The following is a 14,148-nucleotide window of genomic DNA, read 5'->3' as shown; positions in this document are numbered from 1 at the left end:
GCTCACCAGAAATAGCTTCTAGGGAATCATGGAAAATGTACAGGGCTTTGCATTACACAGAAGACGTCACATGCTGAACAGCTGTTCCATGAATGGCCATGTTGTTTGTGGAAGATCACATGATAAAAGGCATTGGGCAAAATCCTGGAGTCCTTTCTTACTTCCCAGGCAAAACTCATGGTGGTCACTTTGCCTGAGCAACGGTGTTTGGAACTATTCAGAAGGAATTCTCTTGCAGAACCATTTATCTCTGTGCCTTGTTTCATCATGTAAATGACATTGTTATTATTTTGTATTACATTAGTGCCTGAAGATCTCAACTGAGGTCAGGGCCCCATTGTGCTGGGTGCTGTACAAACACATAGTGAGAAACAGACACTGCACCAAAGAGTTTATAATCTATATAGATAAAGCAAGCAATGGATGGGAGATGAAAAAGAGATAAAGTGACTTGCCCAAAGTCACATAGAAAGTCAGTAGCAGAGTTGCGGATAGAACTCTTGATACCCAGTGGTCTAAACCAGACTGCCTCTGGTTGACCATCTTACTTTCCACTGAACATGTAGTTTGTTTGATATTCATGTCACTGCTTATATGGTGTAATATATTGTGTTGAAAGTGGCTTTTCCTGGGATATATCTCCTGAAGTAACTATCTGTTTTGTCATTTGTCTCTGTCTGCGGCTATTGGCTGGTGTGGCTAATAATTCACGCATCAACATGCAGATTCCCTTTGCACTTTTTGCCCTTTTATGGATTTTGTGGTAAGAACTTGAGATTCAGGGCAACTTGATGAAAAGCAAAGAAAAGGTGATCATGTGTGCATTTATTTCATTTCTTGAATCTGTGTATGGAACATGGGTAGGAAGTATTAATACACTTTTGATTTGTTATCAGTTTATCTGACAGAGTATCATTCATCAATTCCACACAAAAAAATGAATATGACTGTCTGCCACTTTATTTATTTTAAGAAGAATGTTAATTAAAAATATAGGTGACCACTGTGGGAAGATGCCACAAAATTGTGTTTTCTAGTGCTTAGAGGGGAAGAATGGGAGCCAGGATACCTACATTCTCATCCCAGCTGGCACTGAAGTTGGCAAGCCACTCAGAATTCTTGCTCCATAACTCCATTTTCTTAATGCTGAGAGGGGGTAGTTATACTATCCTACTGCATGGGGGTGATGATGATGTTAGATTGAAAGGTGCTACAGAAAGTCAAAGCATTATGACAAGGTCCCCAGGTCCTGTGCCAGTTGAAGAGATCATCTAAAAACCTTCTACTTCTCTGTATGGTATATAGTGAGTAACTGAGCAAGAGAATCTTCAAAAAGGAGGAGGTAGCAGATGCAGGAGCTATACAATGTCTTTGCAGACAGCATGGAAAAGGGGTCCTAACTGACAGTCACTCTAACCTCTTCAGAGTAGGGTGTGTGGATGGAAACCATCTCAGGTACAACTAGGAAAGAGTGGGCTTCCATTCTGCTTGGCTAGCGCAGTGTTAGAAGTGTTGAAGAATATAGCATTTAAAGGTTAAACCAGAGGCTTGGAAGGACCACAGTGAAATTAATCTGGGTCCCATACTGGGAAGGACCAAGTCTTCTTTAATGTGGCTGTGGCCTTTGGTCCAGTTGACTTGCTGGCATCAAAGAGTTAGCAAAGGGTCTGAGAAAGGTAGGAGGTGACTCTGGTGGCTTGGGTTGTAAGTGGCAGGCCCGTTTTGTGTAATCCTGTGAGTTCTTGAACTCACTTCTTCCCTGTCAAACCGGTGAAGCAGAAGGCAAAAGAAAAAGAGATACGAGAAGAAGGGAAATGAGTTAATGAAGAGGCCAAGGACTGAAAATCCTCAGATCCTTCCCGATATTCCCCCACTCAAATATGTACCATCAGCCTTAATACAGTCCCCCAGTATTACATCTTATGTACTTTCAGTTGTGGACCATTTCCCAAATGCAGCATGTTACAGATATCCATCACCCACCTCCTGAGAAGATGCAGAGCTCTGTGTATAAATGGGATGTATTCATCCCCTCCTCCCTCTTCAGATGATGGGTTGTCTCCAACGCAGAAAATTACTCCCTCCCCAACCTATGAGATGTCCCATTTTTACAACCCGCCCCCCTTCCCACTGAGGTGTTGCCCAGTGTCCCAAGGGAACTGGAAGGACCTCAAAGAAGATTACCCGGACTTTCATCTTCTTCAGCTCTCTTCCAAGGTTCCTGAAGTCTCCAATAACTTGTGTAGTTTCATGGGATACCATATCATTGACTCCAACGTGTATCATAACCAGTGAAGGCTTCACAGTTCCATCCAGTCTTGCAGTTACAACTCATAGTGTCACTCCAGGTAGACAGCTGCTGTCCTTAGTAACTTGAATGCAGGTAGCCCTTTAGCTCAAGTGGTTGCAGTCTGCACTGTAGTACTTAAAGGTGGTAGGTTCAAACCTAGCTGCCAACCTGTATAGCAACTTTTTTTAGATGAGAGACACAGATGAGGTAAATTTTTGGGAGGGCAGTACATTAGTGAACCAGAGTAGGGAATTCCAGGCAAAGAGGCAGTATGAAAAACAGCTTGGAGATACTTCACTGTGTCTCAGCTTACTCTCCGAAAAATGTCTATAATAATACTCCTATAGAAGTTGGTCCCATGAGAGCTATTACCTTGTCTCTATAATAATACTCAGGCTAATTCGGAAGTGTTTGCAAAGTGAATAGAACACATGGGAGGGAAGGTGCTGTAGACATCCAAAGTAACAGCTGAGTAAGAAGGTTTGAGAAACAAAGCTCTCCTCACCTGTCTTAATGGAAGAATTACATATCTATTCCATCCCTGATTCTCCACCCCATGGGTCTTTTTGTAGGTAGCTGGAGAATAAGTCATCTGTCTAAGCAAAATATTATGGAGACTCCATCAGAAGCTGGTCCACTCCCTGTCACCTCTCCACCCCACTGACTGACCTATTTACATTCCCCTTCTCACTTACATCTTCTCATTATGCATGAGGAAATGATACCAAAGGTCAAAGTTCATCCTATTGTATTAACATACTCTGCAAAGAATTCAAGTTTTACTATTGGGTGACAGGGACAAGGCCCTGCTTTAGCATATGCAGACACAGTGTTACATTTCCCTGCTTCCCAGGCCCAAGGACTAGGAAAGAACAGGTATGACGAGGTAGGACCTCTGACCAACAACGCTGTCAGGAGCTAACAGCCAAAAGCAGGGATTGGCTTACTGGTACCCAGAGGGAGAAGAACCTTGATTTGTGTGATGATGTATAAAAGAAAGGTGACCATTCATATCACTAGTGTTAGCACTGTTGCACAGCTGCATTAAGTCTGATACAAAGTATGCCATAGAAGATATCAATAGAAAAATTATGGTTTGCTAAGTATGATAATCCTGTCTATATGCATGTATCGTCTTTGTATCTGAAGTAATGAATGTTGGCTATGTACTTGTATCTCAAACACATGTTGTGTTTCTGGGTGACACTCCCCGGACAGATTTATGTCAGGGTTAGCCAACTGTGTATGGATGGCCCATTAAGGACACTCAACTCTCACAATGGCCATTCAAGAGACTAAACACACCCAATGAGCCTTTCCTGGAGACCTTTCAGAAAACACTGAGGCAATGGCCTCATGGTGTGTAAGGACATGTGACAAGGACATGTGACCTAACACTTCATCTTTTGCCAGTAACTTCCCATACACCTGGGCTGAAGGTATGAAAGGGAGACTGTGACATCATTTATTTCTCTTCATTTCTCTGGACTGGATTTCTAACAAGGAAGCTTTGAACAAAGGGACTGAATGACCCCCCCATCAGTTTGGGAGCCCAGAGAGCGACTTTTCACAAGCTAGCCGATTTACATCACTGCTATGATCCTCACCTGCAATCTCTGAAAATCAATTGTACTGTATATGATTCGTTAATCATTTTATAACTCTCTTCTTTTCTTTCTTTTTTATATTAATAAACCTTTAGTTTTTAGTTACTAAAGTATTGGCTACCATAATGATTTTTTTGAGTAAGATCTAAGTTATATATTGACCAGGTTCGGTGGCTGATCCCTTGGGATTGGAAGAACCTTATATCTGATGGATCTGGTTTTCAGTAACCTCTCATCATAAATTCCAGTTGTTTGGGTGATGAGCCAAGGGCTGGAATGCCTAACAGGATGGTGTTTTTAGCTTCTTGTTAACTAGTGTGGTGATATAGAAGCTCACCTTTGTTACTGGCTTGGTAAACTCTAATGATAAAATAGCCACCCGTTTGGGATGTGTCTGCCCTGTTTTATACAGTCTGTCCTGAATTTGGGATACATATCTGTGACCCACTTAGGCACAGTGACATGACAGTTTGCATCAGATAAGCAAACCAAGGAATGACAACTTTTTATAACGCACCACCTCTGGATGGGTTGTTGGCGGTAGGGGGTTGAATGCTGAACCACTGGATCTAAAAGCAAATCCTCTACTGAATGGGGTAGAAGAGCCAGATCTGTTAGTGGCAAGGCTGTAGCACACTCGTCAACATCAGTGTGTGACCCAGCCACTAGAGGGGGCCCTAGTGTCCTGCTGTTCAAGTGTGAGTTACACCTTCAAACCAGAGTGACAAGACTGGCTGTTTAGAAACCCGATCCATAGCCCATCAAAGACAATGGAATACTTTGTATTGTCTGCAGGGGACTTTGGATCAGGTCTTTGTTGCAGCCTGTTGGGTCTTTTTGTGTGAGTTGTACTTTTGTTTCAAATCTGATTTTTACCTTAAAGTATATTGGCAATAAAAGGCTGAATAATGAAGCTGTTCTTATACAGGATGCAGAGAGGCTCTGCTCAGGTTCTGACCCAGTCAGGTTAGGTCCAGAGATTCACATCTAACGCTACCTTCCTTAAATGAGAAAAAAATTCAGATCTGACATCCCAGTTTTGAATCACTTCTTATGATTCTCTTATTATCTTGCATATATTATTGTCTTATTAATGTGCCTGGTGAGAAGGGTTTTTATATACTCAGAAGAGGACATACAATGGCATCTCAGGCCTGGGATCTCATATTTGATCTCTGGTTTCTTTCTTCTCTTTTCCATTGTTGCAAGATTCTACTTTAATTACTTTACCAACTTTCATGCATTTTTTCCCTGGTGATAAAAATGTAACATTCTTTTACTGTACATCACTTGGCTGAACTATCTGAATTATGCTGGAACAGGGCCATCCTAGTGCCAAATCAGCTGCCAACACAAAAGAAACTTACATTTGTCAACCCACTGCAGGCAAAGCAGCTGAGTAATCCAATGAACCATGTCAGCGGGTGCCTTTCCCCCCTTGCCTCTACAACAAATAAGAGTCTCATAGACTGATAGATTTTAAGGTCAGAAGGGACCATTATGATCATCTAGTCTGACCTCCTGCACAACTCAGGCCACAGAATTTCACCCGCTCACTCCTGCAATAAATCTCTCACCTATGTTTGAGCTATTGAAGACCTCAAATCATGGTTTAAAAACTTCAAGGTGCAGAGAATCTTCCAGCAAGTGACCCGAGCCCCATGCTGCAGAGGAAGGCGAAAAAACCCCAGGGCCTCTTCCAATCTGCCCTGGAGGAAAATTCCTTCCCGACTCCAAATATGGTGATCATGAGCACGTGGGCGAGACTCACCAGCCAGATACACAGGAAAGAGTTCTCTGTAGTAACTCAGGTCCCACCCCATCTAACATCCCATCACAGGCCATTGGGCCTATTTACCATGAATAGTCAAAGATCAGTTAATTGCCAAAATCATGTTATCTCATCATACCATCTCCTCCATAAACTTATTGAGCTTAATCTTGAAGCCAGATAGGTCTTTTGCCCCCACTGCCTCCCTTGGAAGGCTGTTCCAGAACTTCACTCCTCTGATGGTTAAAAACCTTCGTCGAATTTCAAGTCTAAACTTCCTGATGGCCAGTTTATATCCATTTGTTCTTGTGTCCACATTGGTACTGAGCTTAAATAATTCCTCTCCCTCCATGGTATTTATCCCTCTGATATGTTTATGGAGAGCAACCATATCTCCCCTCAGCCTTCTTTTGGTTAGGCTAAACAAGCCAAGCTCCTTGAGTCTCCTTTCATAAGACAGGTTTTCCATTCCTCAGATCATCCTAGTAGCCCTTCTCTGTACCTGTTCCAGTTTGAATGCATCCTTCTTAAACATGGGAGACCAGAACTGCACACAGAATTCCAGGTGAGGTCTCACCAGTGCCTTGTACAATGGTACTAACACCTCCTTATCATCTTCACATGATGCATTCCACATTAGCTTTTTTCACGACCATATCACATTGGCGGCTCATAGTTATCCTGTGGTCAACCAATATTCCAAGGTCCTTCTCCTCCTCCGTTACTTCCAAATGATGCGTCCCCAGCTTATAACTAAAGTTCTTGTTACTAATCCCTAAATGCATGACCTTACACTTCTCACTATTAAATTTCATCCTATTCCTATTACTCCAGTTTACAAGGTCATCCAGATCTTCCTGTATGATATCCCGATCCTTCTGTGAATTGGCAATACCTCCCAGCTTTGTGTCATCTGCAAACTTTATTAGCACACTCCCACTTTTTGTGCCGAGGTCAGTAATAAAAAGATTAAACAAAATTGGTCCCATAACCGATCCCTGAGGAACTCCACTGGTAACCTCCCTCCAGCCTGACAGTTCACCTTTCAGTAGGACCCACTGTAGTCTCCCCTTTAACCAATTCCTTATCCACCTTTCAATTTTCATATTGATCCCGATCTTTTCCAATTTAACTAATAATTCCCCATGTGGCACCATATCAAACATCTTACTGAAATCTAGGTAAATTAGATCCACTGCATTTCCTTTGTCTAAAAAAATCTGTTACTATCTCAAAGAAGGAGATCAGGTTGGTTTGGCACGATCTACCTTTTGTAAAACCACGTTGTATTTTGTCCCATTTACCATTGACCTCAATGTCCTTAACTACTTTCTCCTTCTAGATTCCAAAACTCATCTTCCTCCTGCAAGCTGGCTTTATTAACAAAGAAATTAATTAAATTCAGTGCATGTCTTCTTACTCTGCTTAGCTAGTCCTAGGGTTCCTCCTTCAATGCTAGTTAGACCACAGTCTAGATCATCTCTAGATAACCACTCCCACCTTCTTTATTGTCAGGTGATGTAACAAACCACCTGCCTCCATGAATTAGCAGACCCCATTTAACCCTCTCCCAGCAGGATCAACACCTGTTACCAATGTGGAACCCGAGGGTAACATGCCTTTATGCAAATTGTTTCTTACATGCCTTTACATGCCTTTATAGAAATTTACATTCCTTTAGCCTCCTGATCATTCACTTATATAGACCTACAATCCTTTTGTCTTGTGGACTAACAGCAGTATTTCTGTGAGCTGAATTTCAGATAAGCCAAAAGAATCCCATTAAATCTGAGAACTGGAGAGGCTTAAAACTATGCTGATAAAAGGGTCACCCCGGCAACAGATTGATCTGAGTGATAGATTCTGAGCACAGTTAGATCAGTCAATGTTACAGGCTGAAAGTGATGCAGCTAAACCACCGTTTTCATTTCATTTCTCACTGGTCAGCTTCAAGCTAGTTTATGAGAGGCAACATTTCACTACTCCCCGACACTGACTGAAATATGAGGCAGGATGCTCAGATCTGAGGCTGTTACGAGGACTGGAATTAGAGAGGTCAGCAAAAATCAGTGGTTTAGGGCAGGGGTGGCCAAACTCACTGACCCTCCGAGCCTCACATGACAATCTTCAGACGTTCGAGAGCCGGGGTGTGCCTGCCGGGGCTCAGGGTTTCAGCCCTGCGATGGGGTGGTGCGGTAGGGACTTCTGCCCTGTGTGGCTAGAGGGGTCTCAGGGCTTCAGCCTAATGGGGCAAAACTACCGCGGCTCAGGGCTTCAGCCCCACTCCTGCTGAAGCCCCAAGCCCTAGCAGGTGCCTCCTGCAGGGCTGAAGCCCCAAGACCCCCCTCCCTGCTGGCATAGGTGGAGGAACTGGGGGTGCTGCTACACCCCCTGGCTTGAAGTGGTTTCCATTATATACAGGGTTTACAGTTTGGTTCAATGGCTCTCAGCACTCCCACTACAAAAACTGTTCCAATACCCCTGCCTTCTGGGCAGAAGCTCCTAGCCCCACACCCGCTGCAGGGCAGAAGCCACAAGCTCCCCCAGATAGTCTGGTAGGTGGAGAATGGGGGGAGGCATGGGGGGGCTCCAAGAGCCGCACTTTAACTGTAAAAGAGCCACATGTGGCTTATGAGTCATGGTTTGGCCACCCCTGGTTTAGGGAAGTGAGACAGCTGTACACATGAATTTAATGTTTATAATGCCTATGCACTCTAGAGTGATTATTCCCATTATTTGTATTGCACCTGAAATTGTTCTTTTCATAGGGTGCAGTAACATGGTATATGATGGAATTACCACAAGAAATCTAGATCTGTTATTATTTCAATGATCCCAGCATACGAAGTGAAGTCTAGCTGTATGGTCGTCGACTTTTGGTCAGAAGCATAATTTTACACAACCGTTTACTTTACTCAGGTTAGCCAATCAGAAAGGGAAACTCTGCATTTCCTTTTTCTTCCACTTTAGGAGAGCTATAAGAAAACGCACATAGACTATTCTGCTACTATTGATGCTCTCCAGAAATGAAAGGCCCTCAAGGAAGCAGGTAAGTATCCTATAAAATATACCCGGGTATTCAAAAGCAATGGCCCATTCAGAAGCTGCAATGATTGCTAGGCTGACCAGACAGCAGGGGGTGGGGAGGAATAGGTGCCTCTATAAGAAAAAGCCCCAAATATCGGGACTGTCCCTATAAAATCGCGACATCTGGTCACCCTAATGATCGCCCCTCCTTTCTATATCTGCACCACTATCCTTCCTGTCTCCCAGGCTCATAATGATAGCCTGCTAGTACGCAGGGTGTTTGCACGGGTACATCGAGAGGGCCCGTGAGGAATCTGTGGTGTGATAGGCTGGTTCATGTTTGCACAACACTGCCCTCTGCTGGGCTGAATGGGCTGCTGCTTTGCAGAGCCATTCCCTGAAATACTTCAACAAGCGGCACTTCTCCTACCTCCAGCGGAAAGAAGGTAGCGCACGCAGAGTTGTGCATTCAGGTTCCGGAGTAACGTGACCAAAGCCCCAAGTTATTATATTGGGGAACCGGCATTAAAAAATGGTGCCATTTAAACTCCTAGCCAAAAGCCGAAGACCATTGTGATTTGTTTTCACTGCCTGTGCTGGGAGCACAGAAATAATACAGGACCTGGACTTCTTGTGGTATTTTCATGATGTGTCGGGTTATTGTGTAACCCACGGGTGAGTGTGTGTTACAGGTCCATGACAGTGCCCAATCCACAGAGAATATGAATCTGGTACAGCCCCGTCTACAGTGCTTTAGCAGCCCCTCCTTTTAGCTCTGGAGGTCCCTGGTTCAATGCCAGGTGTATTGGACAAGATGGCAGCTGCAACAATTGCACCCCATGAAAATCTCCTGTGCTATACGGCTAGGGTTGCCAACTTTCTGATTGCACAAAACTGAACACCCTTGCCCACCCCCTGCCCCCAAGCTCCACCCCTGCCCCAACTCACTCCAGCCTCCCTCCCTCTGTTGCTCGCTCTTCCCCACCCTCACTCACTTTCACTGGGTTGGGTTGCGGGTGTGGGAGGGGGCTCCGGGCTGGGGTAGGAAGTTGGAGTGCAGGAGGCGGGGGGTGCAAGCTCCGGCTGGGGGTGCGGGCTCTGGGAGGGAGTGAGGGTGCGGGAGTGGGTTCTGACCTAGGGCAAGGGGTTCAAGATACGGGCTCCGGCCAGGCGGCGCTTACCTGAGGCGGCTCACGGTTGGCAGCACAGTGGGGCTAAGGGAGGCTTCCTGCCTGCCCTGGCTCCGCGCTGCTCCCGGAAGTGGCTGGCATGTCTGGCCCCTAGGCGGAAGTGCGGCCAGGTGGCTCTGTGTGATGCATGCTGCCCGTGTACACAGGCGCCGTCCCTGCAGCTCCCATTGGCCATGGTTCCTGGCCAATGGGAGCTGCAGAGCCGGCACTGGGGGTGGGAGGGGCAGCACGTGGAGCTTCCCTGATCGCCCCTGCGCCTAGGGGCTCCAGGGACATGCCGGCTGCTTCTGGGTGCCGTGTGGAGCCAGGGCAGGCAGGGAGCCTGCCTTAGCCCCACTGCACCACTGACCAGACTTTTAATGGCCCGGTCAGCAGTGCCTTTTTGACAAGGCATTCTGGTCAAAAACCTGATGCCTGGCAACCCTAGATACGGCAGAAGCAATTTTCATGGGGCAACAGCATGTGAGGGGATGTTGCAAGGGGATAAAGCATTTGGGGTGGTCATCATCGCACTTTCAGGAGTCAATCCCCAACTCGTATTAAACTTAGTGAATCCTGTCTCAGAGAGAACAATTCTCACCGTTAAGGACAACGTTCTTGCCTCCAGCTCAGCAAGTCCCAACTTTGCCATTTCAAAAAAAAAAAGAAATCTATATTTTTTTCCAATGTACTCCCTCCTGCGAGTGCCAAATAACAAACACAGATGCAGGGAAAAGGTATTAAATTGTTTTGATTGCATTTCTTTTAAATATACAATATATCACTTCAACTCCCAGAGGCATTCAGCGAAAAGCCCACAAACAAATTCAAATGCAAATAACCACAAACACAACACCCTGCAAATAGCCCCAAGTAACTATGCTGCTGTCTCCATGTAAGGATTATGCCTGGATTCATTTAACAATGAATCTGCAGACTCTTTAGATTTCTCTTTTTCTGTGTAGACCATAGCAGGATTATTAGTATTTTTTTTTGATAGCCAAAAGGCGACTTGTATAGTTATTTGCTGTTAGTTATTGAATACAGAAGACGACTGAGGCGGGGTAGTGCATACGGGTAAATGATGAAATGCTTATTCTAGCCGCACTGCGTGACTGTAATAATTAATGATAACACTAGTAATGATGCTGTTCAGATTAGAGGGTGAGCATTATTTACAGTGTAGTCTCTCTTTGCCTTTGTTACCCATCTGTGAAATGGGGATAATAGCATGGACCTACCCTGCAGGATTTGTGGTGAGCATACATTTATGAAAGACTGTGAAGTGCTCAGATGCAACTCTAAAAGGGTGCCCGATCAGTTCCGTGGCTTGCTAGATTTCTCTCTCTATCAAAACCGGCTGCTGAAATAAATGGAAATCTCTATACCTTCCAGGGAAAGATTTGATGAGCATTACATTCATGCACTGAGCACTTGACTGCCTTGTATATAATTTGCTGCTGGTCGGATTACCTGAGAGGAGCAGATTTGTTTGCAGTGCGTGCAGCTTCAGGTATTTTACTGCTCACACACCTTTCAGCTTCGAGTGGAGCTGCGGGGGCTAGCGTTCGCACTGAGACATCTGGAAGGGTATTCCAGTCCAGCTGTGGACTAATAATATTCTCCCCAGCCGGGTATATATCACCAAATGATGTTAACACCAAAAGACCAACATCTGCATCAGGTTAAAATGTGAGGCTGTCATTGTTTTCCACCTGGCAATGGAAAGCAGCAAGAACCTCACCCAGATCTTTGCTGATTTAAAATACCCCAAGTCACACTGAGGTTGGCAAGCTGCCAGTGCCAGCTGACACGCTCCCAGCTTTAATATTTAAGAATAACTACATGGAGTCTGTTGACAGGCTGCAAAGAGCGAGTGGGAATGGGGGAAAATGTCTTAAATCCCTGTTTCATTTACTCTGGAGTCTTCTGGGACCATATTGAAAGCAGTTATCTGTCTATCACGGTTTAAAATCCGCACAGCAACTTGCTACGGTAAGTAACATCTAACAGCTAGTTCACTAGGGTGTTGTGTGTGTCTGGAACTGTTGAAAGGTAAAACACAGGGAGACCGGATGGGGACTGCAAAAGACCATGGTGGAGCAGTTGATGGGGGACAACAAGAAGTGCCCTGGGCTAATGGCTGTAGGGACATTTGGGAGATTCATGCTTGGTTTCAGAAAGAAACTCACTGCTGCAGGATATTGTTGGAGGAAAAGGCTCAGGAGGGCACTGAATTTAAGACAAGAGTAATGACCTCAGTGACACTAATGAGGATGCAGATGACAACAGGTGTCAATCCTCATACATCAGGACCTGACTTGATCACCAGATTGGGTCAGGAGATATTTTCATAGAATAACAGAGTTGGAAGGGACCTCAGGAGATCATCTAGTCCAACCCCCTGCTCAAAGCAGGACCAATCCCCAATTTTTGCCCCAGATCCCAAAATGGCCCCCTCAAGGATTGAACTCACAACCCTGGGTTTAGCAGGCCATTGCTCAAACCACTGAGCTATCGCTCCCCCCCAAAGCCTGACATTGCATAATTCATTGAGGGGAATATTGTCCATGGCACTGTAGGCTCCAGAATGGGCCTCTGTCAAGGACAGGATGGACTAGAGAGAACGGAACATTCCTCAGCTCTGCAGTAGCAAATATCTAGGGCCAATATTTTCAAAAGTGTCTAGTGATTTGGGGTACCTTAGCTTTTGGGGCCCAACCTGAGACCCAGTAAAGGAGCCTGATTTTCAGTAATTTCTGAAGATCAGGCTCCTTTGAGGGGTAAAAAGAGGACACCCAAAGTCACAGACACTTTTCAACCTCTGCTCCATAGATTGTGGGTGACGTGATGCAGGGGAGAAGAAGGGACAGCTGGGTTAGACAATCTTAGGCAAGTCACATCACCTCTCTGTGCTTCAAATTTTCCCTTCTGTAAAAGGGGGATAACACCTACCACACAAGGGTATTGTGTGGCTTAATTCATTAAAGATACAGCACTTTGAGATCATTGCATGAAAGATGTCCTACAGCATAAGAATCATTATCTCAAACAAACTGCTCTCTAGGAAATGTACTGGGCTGTACACCAGGGGCAATCAAAATTTCTACAGCTACAGTGAAGCCTAGAACCCAGAGGCACCTGTTCCTGAAGTGCAGGCTCTTAGTCAGGATAACGGAGAATAGCTATTAGTAGTCGAATAATCCCTAATACTACCTATCTCTTTTATAGCACGTTTCATCCAGAAATCGCTAAACATTTTACAGAAGGGGGCAGGATCACTATCCCCATTTTACAGATGGAGTAACTGAGGCACAGGGAGAGGATTAACATGCCCAAGCTCAGTTGGGGCTTATGACACGCAGTTGAGCAGTTCTGATTCAGTCCCGTAGAGGGTAGCAGTCACACAGCCTGTTGATTATAGTCTTATGTTCTAATGTTTTATGCGTTATTGGTTTGACTCAACTGTCTACCATTAACCTCTTTATTGCTATTTCCGTTCACTCTGAATGGTCGCTGCCTTTCAAAAAAATCACTATTAACTATATGTAGAGGCTGGTTGATGCTTTTGCAATACTTGCTCTTTAGTATCTGACGCTGAGCTGGCAGCAAGCTGTCTTTCAACTCCGTTGCCCTCCACTGCACAAAAGTCATTCAAAGGAAAACCTCAGAAGGATCAACTCCCTCCCATTGGTATAGAAAGGGTGCCTGGTTGATTGATGATTCAGAGAGGTCAAGGGCATCAGCGTGTTGCTGTGGGGGATGTTATGTCACCCGTACAATACAGTGCTGTCAGCAGCCCGACAGAGATGTGCTGAAGAGCGGGGTAGCTCCATTTCTAATCTGGTTGAAATCAGTTAGGACAGGTGATGTATTGTTCTTTTAGCACCACTGTGACGGGCCTCATCCTTCATGCCTGGCACTACCTGAAAATCAGGTAGATAGATTCCATCCAGCCAGTGGTGTGAGTATCTGGGGAAAGCCAGCATCCTCCAGCCTGCAAAATAGCATCTGATTTTATGAGGGGGGGGAAATATGCCAGGGCCCAGCAATGACAACAACGGCAGATTTATATACTGCACGAGCACCAGAAGGGCCCCGGAGCACCCTGAAAGCTTTCACAAGGGCTAGATTGTACCATTAAAGCACAGGGCCGATTCGGGGGTGGTGGGGAGCCGTATCGCCCAGGGAGAGCTTTGGGGAGCACTCTGCCTCAGGCAGGAATGGTACTAGCTGGAGCTCCGCGGTAGCATGCATGTGGAGTGCGCTCTTTAGGCTACCCTT

The sequence above is a fragment of the Natator depressus genome, chromosome 7, assembly GCF_965152275.1.
Source record: "Natator depressus isolate rNatDep1 chromosome 7, rNatDep2.hap1, whole genome shotgun sequence".
Lineage (NCBI taxonomy): Eukaryota > Metazoa > Chordata > Testudines > Cheloniidae > Natator > Natator depressus.
This window is presented reverse-complemented; position numbering follows the sequence as displayed.